The 12,965-nt window shown below is 44.4% G+C and overlaps 2 long non-coding RNA genes across 2 annotated transcripts; both read left to right on the top strand.

Annotated features, from left to right (window-relative positions):
* Positions 1-10,955: 10,955 nt before the first annotated feature.
* On the top strand, positions 10,956-11,342 carry LOC125270730. The gene is made up of 3 exons (XR_007185444.1): positions 10,956-11,087; positions 11,179-11,202; positions 11,304-11,342. It is a non-coding gene; the product is annotated as an uncharacterized LOC125270730 (long non-coding RNA).
* A 234-nt stretch (positions 11,343-11,576) lies between these two features.
* LOC125270715 lies at positions 11,577-12,493 on the top strand. Its single transcript, XR_007185438.1, has 3 exons — positions 11,577-11,657; positions 11,791-11,897; positions 12,044-12,493. It is a non-coding gene; the product is annotated as an uncharacterized LOC125270715 (long non-coding RNA).
* Positions 12,494-12,965: the final 472 nt, after the last annotated feature.

Here is a 12,965-nt window from a genome sequence, read left to right as displayed (position 1 = left end):
CTGACTTCAGTTTTATTGACAGCCACACACATACTGTGTTTTGTTTGGTAATGTTAATAAAAAGTCTTCAGTGCAGTCTCAACATGTCTGTCTTTTATTTCTTAGTTGAACATGTGTTAAGCTTCTTCTTTTTATATTACTTGTATGATACTCCACACATAACACTTAACACAGTGCCATCTATTGGCTTTCTTAAGAAACAACAATCTGATATCATCACATCCCCCTTTCTTTAAAGAAAACATTGGAAAATAAACTTCATGTTATTATACAGCACATTTAAACTTGCACTTAATAAACAGTTAATACAACTTACAAACTAAACTAAACTCCTCACTGCTGTATTTAAAGCTATTTCTTCCAGGTTCAATCTATCAGGTCTTTTAATGTGTCTTGCAGATCTTCTAAGTGTGACTGTTTGATGTTTGAGTGTCTGTGTGCGAATCAGTTTTGCAGTCAGTTGTTTTGGACAAGGCAGTTGAATCAGACAGAGCATTGCTTTGATTAAAGTCTTTCACTTCTTTCTCAGTCTTTAGCAGATCACGTTTGTTACGTCTGAGGATTTGTCCATCATCTGTTTTCACAGTATAAGATCTTGGAGCTACTTCTTGAATAACTGTAGCTTTTTTGCTCCAGTTCTCATCACTTCTGATTCTGACAACGTCATCCATCACCAGTAGCTGCAGATGTTTTGCAGTCCTGTCATAGAAGAACTTTTGTTTTTCCTTAAATTGCTTGAGTTTCTGCTTCATTTTCACATGCCCTTTTTGTTTTGAACAAGATGAAAATGTAGTGCAAAGTTTCCGATTCATCAGCGTCTCAGCTGGAGCCGTACCACACTCTAATGGAGAGGTTCTGTAATTGAGCAAAGCAAGGTATGGATCAGACTTGCTGTCAGCAGCCTTTTTCAGAAGTTGCCTGAGAATATGAACACCTTTCTCAGCATTGCCATTTGACTGAGCATACTCTGGACTATCTAGAAGTGACATGCTTGAAGCCATATTGAACTTCGTTCAGTTCTCAAAACAAAGACACATTTCTCAAAACGTTTAACAATGACTACATTAGATAGCAAAACTGATGACACACACCAGTCAAAATCTGAGAGAGAGCTTAATGAATAATTTACAGGGGTTTTAAACTTACACAGTACCAGTACTTTAGATGAGGGAAATTTCATTATGTACAGTAAACTGTAGCACGCTGTACACCCTCAAACTTGTGACTGTCAACTTTCTCTGTAGCCATTTGTTATACTGTATTTTGCAGAACTGAGAAATGACTGTCTTGTGTCAGATCACCAATACACTGCTATAGTACCTTATATACTGTAATAAAATTTGGCCAAATGTGCAGAGGATGCTGAGTTTAGTTTTACTGTAATTGACAGTATACTGTATTGTGGTGCATACCAAGTTCATACTACTGCCAGATCAATTTACAATAGTAAAATGAAAAAAAGAAAGAAAATCACTGCTTTTCTTTCTAAATTTATTTTTGTATAGTGTAGTAGACATTGAGCTGCAAAATAATTCCTGAATCCCAGTAAGCGGTATTTTTGTTACAGTGTTACATGAATTGATCTCACTAGTCTTCACTGGGCAGTGCAGTAGTCTGTGTATTTGTTAAGTTTTGTGTGTCAACCGAGGCCAAAGTTTGATTTTGTCAGACAAGAATACGTTTTTGACTAAACATTTTATTTTGACCTGGAAGTTTGAGGTTTGTACAAGTTGGTGCATAGTTTTGAGATTGTGTTTATAGTTGTAAGAAAATATTGAATTGTTTCATTTCAACTAGATTAAAAGCTTGAAAGACAAATTTATGCTGGCTTGTCATAAAGCCAACTTAAAGTCTTGTTTAAAAACATAAATAGTTTGGTCAGTTAGGCCAGAATATAGATGTTCTGGGTGATTGCTAAAGTGTTGCTATATGTGGTTGCTAGGAGATTCTGGGGGGTTGCTAGGCTCTTGCTGCAATTGCTGGGGTGTTGCTAGAGTATGTGGTTGATAGGGTGTTCTGGGTAAACACACACAGACATTCCCACCTCTATTAATAACAGAAACTCAAAAATTGTTTGCAATTGTTGGGCGCTTACTTTGGTGTTGCCACCCCTCATAGACCTCATGCCACCCTATAACGTCTCGGTTACAAAGGTAACCCTCGTTCCCTGAAGGAGGGAACGGAGACGTACGTCGGACAGACCAACGAATAGGAATCTCGCCAGAGAGGCCAATTTACTTCGAGTGTAACTGAACGAGCCAATGCACATTGGCATGCAATCATCTGCATCAGCTGCTCGCCTCGCAGCGCGGGTATATAATGAGCAGCAGGTGCGTTGCATCTTCAGGTTTTCGCTGAGGAGCCGAACTAAGCAGGCGGCAGCACAGCAGGACAACAACTGTGGCGACGGGACGTACGTCTCCGTTCCCTCCTTCAGGGAACGAGGGTTACCTTTGTAACCGAGACGTTCCCATTCAGTCGGTCACGTTCGACGTACGTCGGACAGACCGGCGAATAGGAATCCCTACCAAAGCGCCACAGGAGCTGCCCTCCTCCAGCGCTCTGTTGTAAGCCACCTGAACCCCCTTGCCTGCGGACGGTGGGACAGGGCTGACACACAGAGAGGGTCGATCACTGTTGTTCCCAACCCATTCAGTGAGACTATTGGATAACGCTGGGAAAGCATAACCTTTCGTTTGAAAGGAACGCTGCGGAAGCCACATCCTTCCCTGAAGGAGTTATGTGGAGAAGAACATATGGACTAACCCTGTAGGGCTGTGCACACATGGAAGAACTGGGGTGACTCCAACTCGGTAGAGATGGGTTCCCCCAGAGGGAAAGACACGGGCTTCGTTTAGGAGCAGCCGTGGAGAAAGCCATATGGGATCCCCGTAGGGTCACACATGGAACCCAGCCTAAATCCGGTTCTAAGGGATGCAACGGAGTATAGGCCTGGCGCCGGACGCTCCGCCACGTCGGCTGCCGAAGGGTAACCAGAGGACTCAACAGGGTCTGCCCGTAGGGACTCTCTGGAGCAAAGAAGCGCACGCAGCGCAGCAAGCCGACACTAAGCCGGGGCCTCTCCGTGCCTCTGACCTGAGGCGAGAACACGGGAGGAGACCGGCTCGACACGAATGCTATAGTATCTAGCGAATGTGTTAGGTGTCGCCCAGCCCGCAGCTCTACAAATGTCTGTCAGCGAGGCGCCACGAGCCAGGGCCCAGGAGGATGCTACACCTCTCATGGAGTGAGCATGCAACCTGAGCGGGCAGAGCACGCCCTGAGCTTGGTAAGCCAGGGCGATGGCATCCACTATCCAGTGGGCCATCCTCTGCTTGGAGACAGCCTTTCCCTTCTGCTGGCCTCCGTAACAGACAAAGAGCTGGTCTGAGGTCCTGCTGCTTCGAGTTCTGTCTATGTACAGTCGCAAGGCGCGGACTGGACAGAGCAAAGCCAGGGCTGGGTCACCACCTGGTCCCTGAAGGGAGTGGTAGGAACCTTGGGCACATAGCCAGGCCGGGGTCTCAGTACCACGTGGCTGTCACCCGGCCCGAACTCAAGGCACGATTCGTCGAACGAAAATGACTGCAGGTCCCCTACCCTCTTGATGGAGGCCAATGCAACCAGCAGCAAAGTCTTCATAGACAGAATCTTTAAGTCTGCCGATTGCAAAGGCTCAAAGGGAGCAATCTGAAGTGCTCTTAGCACCAGAGCGAGGTCCCAAGAGGGTATGGAGGGGGACGAGGAGGATTTAACCGTCTCGCCCCCCTAAGGAACCTGACGACCAGGTTGTGCTGACCAACAGATTTGCCATCTATGTGGTCGTGGTAAGCAGAGATAGCAGCAGAATGGACTTTGAGGGTGGAGGGGGACAGCCTACGCTCCAACCCTTGCTGCAAGAAGGAAAGCACGACACCAATCGAGCATCTTCGGGGGTCTTCTCGGCGAGAAGAGCACCACTCGACGAACAGGTTCCACTTCGAGGCGTAAGCACGTCCCGTAGACAGTGCACGAGCCGAAGTGATGGTGTTAAGTACCTCGGGGGGTAAGTCACCTAGAACCTCCGCGTCCCATCCAGGGACCAGACATGGAGTTTCCAGAGGTCTGGATGCAGGTGCCAAAGAGTGCCCCGTCTCTGAGAAAGAAGGTTCTTCCTCAGAGGAATGGGCCAGGGAGGGGCTGTCGCGAGGAGTGAGAGTTCTGGGAACCAGGTCCGGTTGGGCCAGTAAGGCGCAATCAGCAAGACCTGCTCCTCGTCCTCCCTGACTTTGCACAGAGTCTGTGCAAGTAGGCTCACTGGGGGAAACGCATATTTGGCCAGCTGTGTGCCAGTGCGTCTGTCCCGAGTGTTCCCCCGGTCAGAGAGTAAAACAACTGGCAGTGGGAGGTTTCTGGTGAGGCAAACAGGTCTACCTGAGCCTCTCCGAACTCTCTCCAGATCAGCTGAACCACCTGGGGGTGGAGTCGCCATTCTCCTGGCAGCGCAGCTCGTGATAGCTCGTCGGCCACACGGTTGAGCACACCGGGGACATGAATGGCGCGAAGCGACCTCAGAAGCTTCCGACTCCACAGGAGGAGATGGCGGGCGAGTTGCGACATGCAACGGGAGCGTAGACCACCTTGACGGTTGATGTACGCAATGGTCGCAGTGTTGTCCGTACAGACCAGTACATGCTTGCCCCGTAGCAGGCCTTTGAGGCGGCTCAGAGCAAGACGTACTGCCAGCAACTCGAGGCAGTTGATGTACCAATGCAGATGGGGTCCCGTCCAAACCCCTGACACTGCATGCCCGTTGTACGTGGCACCCCAGCCGGTGGCAGAAGCATCTGTGAACACCACAGCATGCCGGGACACCTGTTCTAGGGGCACTCCTGCCCGGAGAAACAAGGGGTCCGACCACAGACTGAAGGTATGGCGGCACTCCTGAGTGATTGGCACCCGGAACGTGCCGCGTTGCCACGCCCATCTCGGGACTCGGCTGTGAAGCCAGTGCTGAAGCGGTCTCATATGAAGCAGACCGAGCGGTGTTACAGCCGCAGCAGCCGCCATATGCCCCAGGAGCCTCTGAAAGAATTTCAGTGGGACCGCTGTCCTGCCATTGAACGTATTCAGGGAGTTCAACACCGACTGAGCACGTTCCTCTGTGAGGCGTGCTATCTGTTCGACCGAATCCAACTCCATACCGAGAAAAGAGATCCTCTGCACCGGGGTGAGTTTGCTCTTTTCCCAGTTGACCTGAAGCCCCAACTGGTTGAGGTGACTGAGCACCAAATCCCTGTGTTCGCACAACTGATCCCGAGACTGTGCTAGAATGCGAACACCCTGTTCTCTCATGGGAACAAGGGCTCCCTCCACAACTTTCGTGAAGACGCGGGGAGACAGGGCCAGCCCGAAGGGTAGGACTCTGTACTGATATGCCTGACCTTCGAACGCGAACCGCAGGAAAGGCCTGTGCCACGGAAGGATCGAGACATGACAGTACGCGTCCTTCAGGTCGATCGCTGCAAACCAATCCCGGGGACGGATGCATTCGAAAATGCGTTTCTGTGTGAGCATCTTGAACGGTAGCTTGTGAAGGCTCCGATTCAAGACCCGCAGATCCAGGATCGGTCGTAACCCGCCGCTTTTCTTGGGTACAATGAAGTAGGGACTGTAGAACCCTGACCTCATATCGGCTGGAGGGACCGGCTCTATCGCATTCTTCGCCAGTAGGACTGCGATCTCCGCGCGCAAGACAGGGGCATCGACATCTTTCACTACAGTGAAGTGGACACCCCTGAACCTGGGGGGACGCCGGGCGAACTGAATCACGTAGCCGAGCCTGATGGTCCGAACAAGCCAGCGGGACGGACTGGTGAGCGCTAACCAGGCTCCCAGAGACCGTACCAGCGGGACCAGAGGGACCACAGGCGCACCCGCAGCGGGGCAGTGAGGTGGAACGCAGGGACGCGGCCCGGGAGGCCCGGAGCGGCGTCACAGTGCGCTGTGCAACACTTACCTGCTTCCAGGGGTGGACAGAGGGAGCAGTCGAAGCTTTGACTGCCTGCTGCTCACTGCTGTCCGCTGGCGACAGAAGAGGGGGATGAAAGTGGTGAGGTTCTTGCCCTCCCACTGCTCTCCCACTGCTCTCCGAGCCCTCTTCGGACCCGGAGATAGAGGAAACTGCTCTTTACCCCCGCTCCACAGGGGGTATGCGCGTATAACCCTTCGCTGCCCCGCCGTCAAGGGTGGTGAGGGAGGAGGACCCACCGACACGGTTTCGGGCAGTAAAAGGTGCCGTCCACGTGCCAGTGAGCTCTTCATGCACCTCCGGGAAGAAAGGCACTGGGGTGGGGGGCTGAGAACCAGCCCTTGCCACCCCGAGATACCAATCGTCCAACCTCGAGGGTTCGGGACACGGTGGAGGATTCCACACGAGCCCGACCCTGTTGGCGGCCCGGGAAAGCATAGCCATCATTTCCGGGTCTGAATCGGGCACAGTTGTCACTCCCGAGGGAGGCAGCTGCGCCGAATCGTCATCCCCAGAAGCGTCAGGCTCACCCTCCGATGCTGCGATCGACATCCGGTCGTCTTGGGGAGCTCCGAAGGATACGGATGGTACACACCTCTGGGGTGGTCCACCGCGCTCCCCCGGCAGCTCTACTGGCTGCGGAGTGCAGGAGGGATGAGGGTTCCTAGGGGGTTGGTTCCCCGAAGGAAGCGCGCTCACCGTGATCCTCAGGTCACCAGTGCCGCCGCCCGAAGCAACCCTCTGAGGAGGATTGGAACGAGGCAGCGGCACCGGGACTCCGCCCCTTTGCAGGAACTGGAGTCTAGACCGCAACTCCGCGACGGTCATCTTCCCACAATGGGTGCATGACTCGTCCACAAACGCCGCCTCAGCGTGCCTTAAGCCCAAGCACGCGATACAGCGTTGGTGACCATCCCGAGGCGCCAGGCAACGACCGCATCCAGCAGCACACAAGTAGAACGACATCTTTAAAAAGACGCGAACTACTCGTGTAAGCTCTTTCAAGGACTAACTCTCTCAGTGCCGAAGCATTGGCCCCGCTGCTGTGCTGTTCCTCCTGCACCGGACGAGAAGAGCAGTCAGAGAGAGAGCTGGCTCGTTGAAGTCCATTCTTCAAACACTCGCTCGTAGAAACCACCGTGTTTGCTCAGTAGTTTGGCTCCGAAGCGAAAAGCTGAAGATGCAACGCACCTGCTGCTCATTATATACCCGCGCTGCGAGGCGAGCAGCTGATGCAGATGATTGCATGCCAATGTGCATTGGCTCGTTTAGTTACACTCGAAGTAGATTGGCCTCTCTGGCGAGATTCCTATTCGTCGGTCTGTCCGACGTACGTCGAACGTGACCGACTGAATGGGAACTAATTTTCTAGATCAGAGAGGAAGTTTGTTTATTTCTTAAATAAAGAAAATAAAAGGATGGCTTCAAGTCAGTGGGTCGGCCAAAACAACAAACAAAAGATGGGGTTATACCTACTTTTAAAGATCTTCCCTGGAAAAGAGATAACAAAAGAAAAACACAAGTGTTACCTCCCTGCTAACAGAATAAACAGGAGAAAATAGTAATTAAACAAAAAAGGGCCTCCCACTAACAAACGGTCTGCATGGGAAAGGGCAATTGAACATTTACCGGCCTTTACCGCTCACAATTTGTACTCCACACTAGGATTTACTTTAAAAGCTAATCCAGCAGCGTCACACACACTCGGCTGGTACAACAACAGGAAGCAGGAGAGGGAGCTCATCGAGCAGTCTTCCCTCCAAGCTTTTATCCACTGAACGATTCCCGGCTCCACCCACATAAACAGCTGCACCTGTGTTCACAACAATTAGCACGGAGCAACAGGGGGAGAGCGAGAGAGAAAGAGAGAGCACTTCACACACAACTTTTGCACCACACAACAATGTTACACGATATAAGTAAACACTCAGTGACAAACAGACACGTAACAAGGGTAATTTGAGTAGTAGTCGATCACCACTAGATAATTATTCATGTGAATTACCATGTTCACATGAATCTCAACATCTCCTTCTGTTGAACTCTCACTGTTTCTTATGGGTGCTTGAGAGGGTATCTGCCAGCACTAAGTATTAGCCAGGCGTATACACCAAATCGAAATCGTAACTGCAATTTCATCATTAGTCTTTGAATCCTTGGTGTCATTTCATTCAGATTATTTTTTACTATTGCAATTAGTGGACGATTATCAGTTTCTGCAGTGAAGGTGGGAAGACCGTATACATAGTTATGAAATTTCTCCAGCCCAAAGACTAATCCTAAGCACTCTTTCTCGATTTGTGCATATCGACACTCAGAATGAGTCATGGATCTGCTTGCTTATGCTACTGTCTTCCAGATCTCGTCATCAGCTTGCAAAAAAACTGCACCAAAACCATTCTTGGAGGCATCTGTGGACAAAGAATTGCAAGATGGGCGCAGAGGTCAACGCTAATTTCAACTGCTGTCTGTGGGACTTTTCATTTCTAGAATGGCATTGATCTTCTCACTGTCTGGCTGTATCCCTTGACTGGACAGTTTATCTCCAAGAAACAAAAGTTCTTGCACACCAAACTGACATCTGTTTTTGTTTTGTTTGCTGATTTTCTGCAGCACTTTGGTCAGTCTGTTATTATGCTCCTGAAGCAAAGATCCCCAAATGATGTCATCAGTGTATGCTCTTACTCCTTCAAGTTGTTTAATGATGTTCTCCAACAATTACTTTACGATATGTCTATTTAAAAAAAAAAAAAGTACATAGCACATGTACTGTGCTAGACCAACTGGGACTACTTGCATATTGTTGCCCAATTGATGGTTCAATTGCTTCTGCTCTCTTCATTTGTAAGTCGCTTTAGATCAAACATCTGCTGGATGATCAAATGTAAATGTTTGTGATGTGTGTCTGAATGATGCACCATTTCTTAAAACAACAACAATTTTTTAGCACGTGATCAAAACATGAAGATAAATAATCAGGAGTGCTCAATTCTCAACAATAATATAAAAGGACATACTGTAACATTTGTGGTTTCCTGGGTCATAAAACACTTCAGATTTAAGACCAAGCAAAGATCACAAACTATAGATAACAAAGATAAAAGATACTGGAGATGATAATAGGATGTGAGTTTCATATGAGTTTCAATCATAATGCTTCTATTTTCCTCTGAATTGGTTTACTGGTATTGAATATCCTTGGACCTTAACTGAATCTACACTACATCTTCTCCACTGACATTTTCTTCAGAAATTGTAGAAACAGATTCATCAGTTTCACTTGATCCCAGAATGCATCTGCGTGAACAAGAGTGGTGTGGTGCTGCAAAATGACTATTGAATAGGAAGCAGTTTCAGCACAGGGAGTCATAACTCTGGGTATAATGTGTCGTAGTGATGCTGTTTTGAAAGAAATAATGAGGAAGTTTGTATTCTGGCAAAGGCATAAATAATCAATGTGACCCAGACTCAAAATGATAAAAAAAAAAAAATAAAAAAAAAATGTTCCTCCAGTAACATTAATAGAATGTAATTCAGAGTTACTTGGTCTTTAGTAATGTTCCCTAAATGTTAGCACAAAAACATTATTTGTGATCCCACAACAGGAGCAACTTTAATGGAAATTTCCAGGACTTTCAATTGAGTCATGAAGGTGACTGAACATTTGATCAAAACAAGCAGTAAAATAGGGTGCGATTTGATCATGAAAATCAAAATAAATCATCTATTTGTCACCATTTCCTCATTTACTGTAGTTATTTGTATTGCTACATCTGAATTTATAAAGCTTGAGTTTAAGCTTTATATACAGTTTTTATACAGTTTATATACAGTTTTTTTATATACAGTTGCAAGAAAAAGTATGTGAAGCACTTGCAGAATCTATGAAAATGTTAATCATTTTAACAAAATAAGGGAGATAATACAATATGCATGTTATTTTTTATTTAGTAATGTACTAAATATTTTTTATTTAGTGATGTTCACACTGAGGACAATTGAGGGACTCAAACTCAACTATTAAAAAAGGTTCAAACATTCACTGATGCTCCAGAAGGAAACACAACGCATTAAGAGTCGGGGGGTGAAAACTTTTGAATTCAAATATCAAGGTAAACTGTACTTAATTTGTCTTCCGGGAAACATGCAAGTATCTTCTGTTGCTTCTGAAGGGCAGTACTAAATGGGGGAAAAAAAAAAAAAATGATATTCAAGCGGAATAAGAAAAATTTGGACCTCTTCATCCTGTTCAAAAGTTTTCACCCCCGGCTCTTAATACATCGTGTTTCCTTCTGGAGCATCAGTGAATGTTTGAACCTTTTCTAATAGTTGTGTTTGAGTCCCTCAGTTGTCCTCAGTGTGAAAAGATGGATCTCAAAATCATTCAGCCACTGTTGTAAAGGCTTCAAAAATGCAAAAGATGGTGGAAAACTGAAGAATTTTTGGGACCTGGAGGATTTTTCTGAAGAACAGAGCTCAGTTTAACTGTCAAGAACAAACAAGAGACTCAAGAACAACCATCACAAAACATAAAAACAGTCGTAAATCATCCAGGTAACCACACACAGTATTGAGAATCAATGGTTCACATACTTATGAATGGGGTCATTTTAATAAATTCAGCTATTTTGTTGTCTTGTGAATTATATGTAAACATCTTTTATGTATAATATCTTACTCAGGACATTACTAAATAAAAAATAACATGCATTTTGTATGATCCCTCTTATTTTGTTACAATTTTACACATTTGCACAGATTCTGCTAGTGGTTCACATACTTTTTCTTGCAACTGTATAATGGTGTTGATGGAATTCAGCGCTTTAATGTTGCCGCAAATCCATGCAGTTGTTATCAGAAAAATAAGTAGTTTTGTTTTTTTAGAATCTTGCTTGTTTTGAAATTTCTGAGATAATAAACTCCCATTTCCGCATTGGTTATCTACAGTAAACAAATGATAACGCGTCTGTGTCTGCTATAAAAACCATGCTCCCATGTTCCTCCTCAAGAGATTTCCTGAGTTTCCCTTTGGTTCACACCTTCAACATGCTGACGCTAAAGCTAAGCGGGATCCTTTGTAAGTAATGATTTACAATCGACTCAACTGACATGATTTCAACTGTTCAATTCAGTGTTTCAGTTTGTTTCTGTTTGACTTTGATTTTCAGTGCTGCTGATCCTGTGCCAACATGGTAAGAACGGCAATTGATTAAACATGTTCAAGTGGGTTAGGGTTACATTATTTTATTTCAAGTAATTGTAATATATCATCTTGTATGTTTCCCCTCTGCAGGTATAGATGCATCCGTGATCTGTGAACATAGATTTGGGACCCTCAGATGTAGTGAGTAATTCAGTAGTTTTTAAGTTATATTTCTTTGTCTAAACAGGACAGAATTAGAGAGTCATGAAGCAGTGGAAGAGAATTTCCACCATATGATCTTAAACTTTACCACAATTCTCAAGACCACAATTTTCTTTTTTTCTTTTTTTTTTTTCTTTTACGTGTATTAGATTCGGGATCAATAAGGGTTATTAGAGCCACCTACGGACGGAGTGATCGCATAACATGTTCTTATGGGCTTCCAGCTTTTGCCACCACAAATACGAACTGCAGAGCACCAGTCACCGAAATAATTTCCTCTCGGTAAGATTGACAGATAACAGTAAAATGTTTACATTTCATTTTATGTATTTTAAAAGAGCAAGGAAAATGTCATTCTTATATCTTCGGTACATTAAAGCTATTAAGTACTTATTATTTTCTGTCCATGAATCAGGTGCCATAGAAAAAAGAAATGTGTTCTTTTTGCATCAAACATTCATTTCTCTGATCCTTGTGTTGGAACTTATAAATACCTGGATGTGACTTATCAATGTCAGTGAAGTAAGCCATTTGTTTATTATGTACAATTTTCATCCTGAATTTTGAAGTTTAATTTACCTATTAATCATAAAATTATTTCACTTTATACAAGCTATGTTGAAGATAATAAATAATAATCTTTGTTCCCTTTGTTTTTACTTTATAAGGTGTGTTGTGAAGACTTCTTGTCAACTAAGTGATTCAAACCCTGATCCATGTCAGCTGTCAATATCTGGAAGTGACTTACAGCTGTAAATAATATTATTTGTCCAGCCGTATTTTATGTTTTGTGTGTTATAAATGAAAATGTTCGCTATTATAGATGTTAGATGCTGGTATAATATTGTTTTTGGTCTATCCATTCACTCCTCAGCGAAACAATACATTGAAATATGGGGTTCAGAATAAAATTAAAATTTCATACTTCCATATTTATTTTGGAAAGCTTTAATAATCATGTATCAACAAATGTGAATAATGGGAAACATCCTAATCCTAAAATGCTTTATTTTTGTAAATGCATGTCATGACTTTCTTTTGATTTTGAGGGGATTTTCTCTCATAAAATGTTAGACACTATTATATCTATGTAAATGTATGATATATTAATGGAAAACAATCATGCGATCTGGTGAGAAAACACTGTTTTTTCTTTAATATTTTCTTTAAAGCTGTTTTGTAAGCATTTGTATTGTAAAGAATCACTATAAATAATGTGTAAATAATGTCGTAAAACTTTTAAATATATGATAAAACTATTCTGACTTCAGTTTTATTGACAGCCACACACATACTGTGTTTTGTTTGGTAATGTTAATAAAAAGTCTTCAGTGCAGACACAACATGTCTGTCTTTTATTTCTTAGTTGAACATGTGTTAAGCTTCTTCTTTTTATATTACTTGTATGATACTCCACACATAACACTTAACACAGTGCCATCTATTGGCTTTCTTAAGAAACAACAATCTGATATCATCACATCCCCCTTTCTTTAAAGAAAACATTGAAAAATAAACTTCATGTTATTATACAGAACATTTAAACTTGCACTTATTAAACAGTTAATACAACTTACAAACTAAACTAAA

The sequence above is a fragment of the Megalobrama amblycephala genome, linkage group LG1, assembly GCF_018812025.1.
Source record: "Megalobrama amblycephala isolate DHTTF-2021 linkage group LG1, ASM1881202v1, whole genome shotgun sequence".
Lineage (NCBI taxonomy): Eukaryota > Metazoa > Chordata > Actinopteri > Cypriniformes > Xenocyprididae > Megalobrama > Megalobrama amblycephala.
The sequence above is the reverse complement of the archived record's forward strand: the minus strand, read 5'-3'. Positions and strand labels throughout refer to the sequence as shown.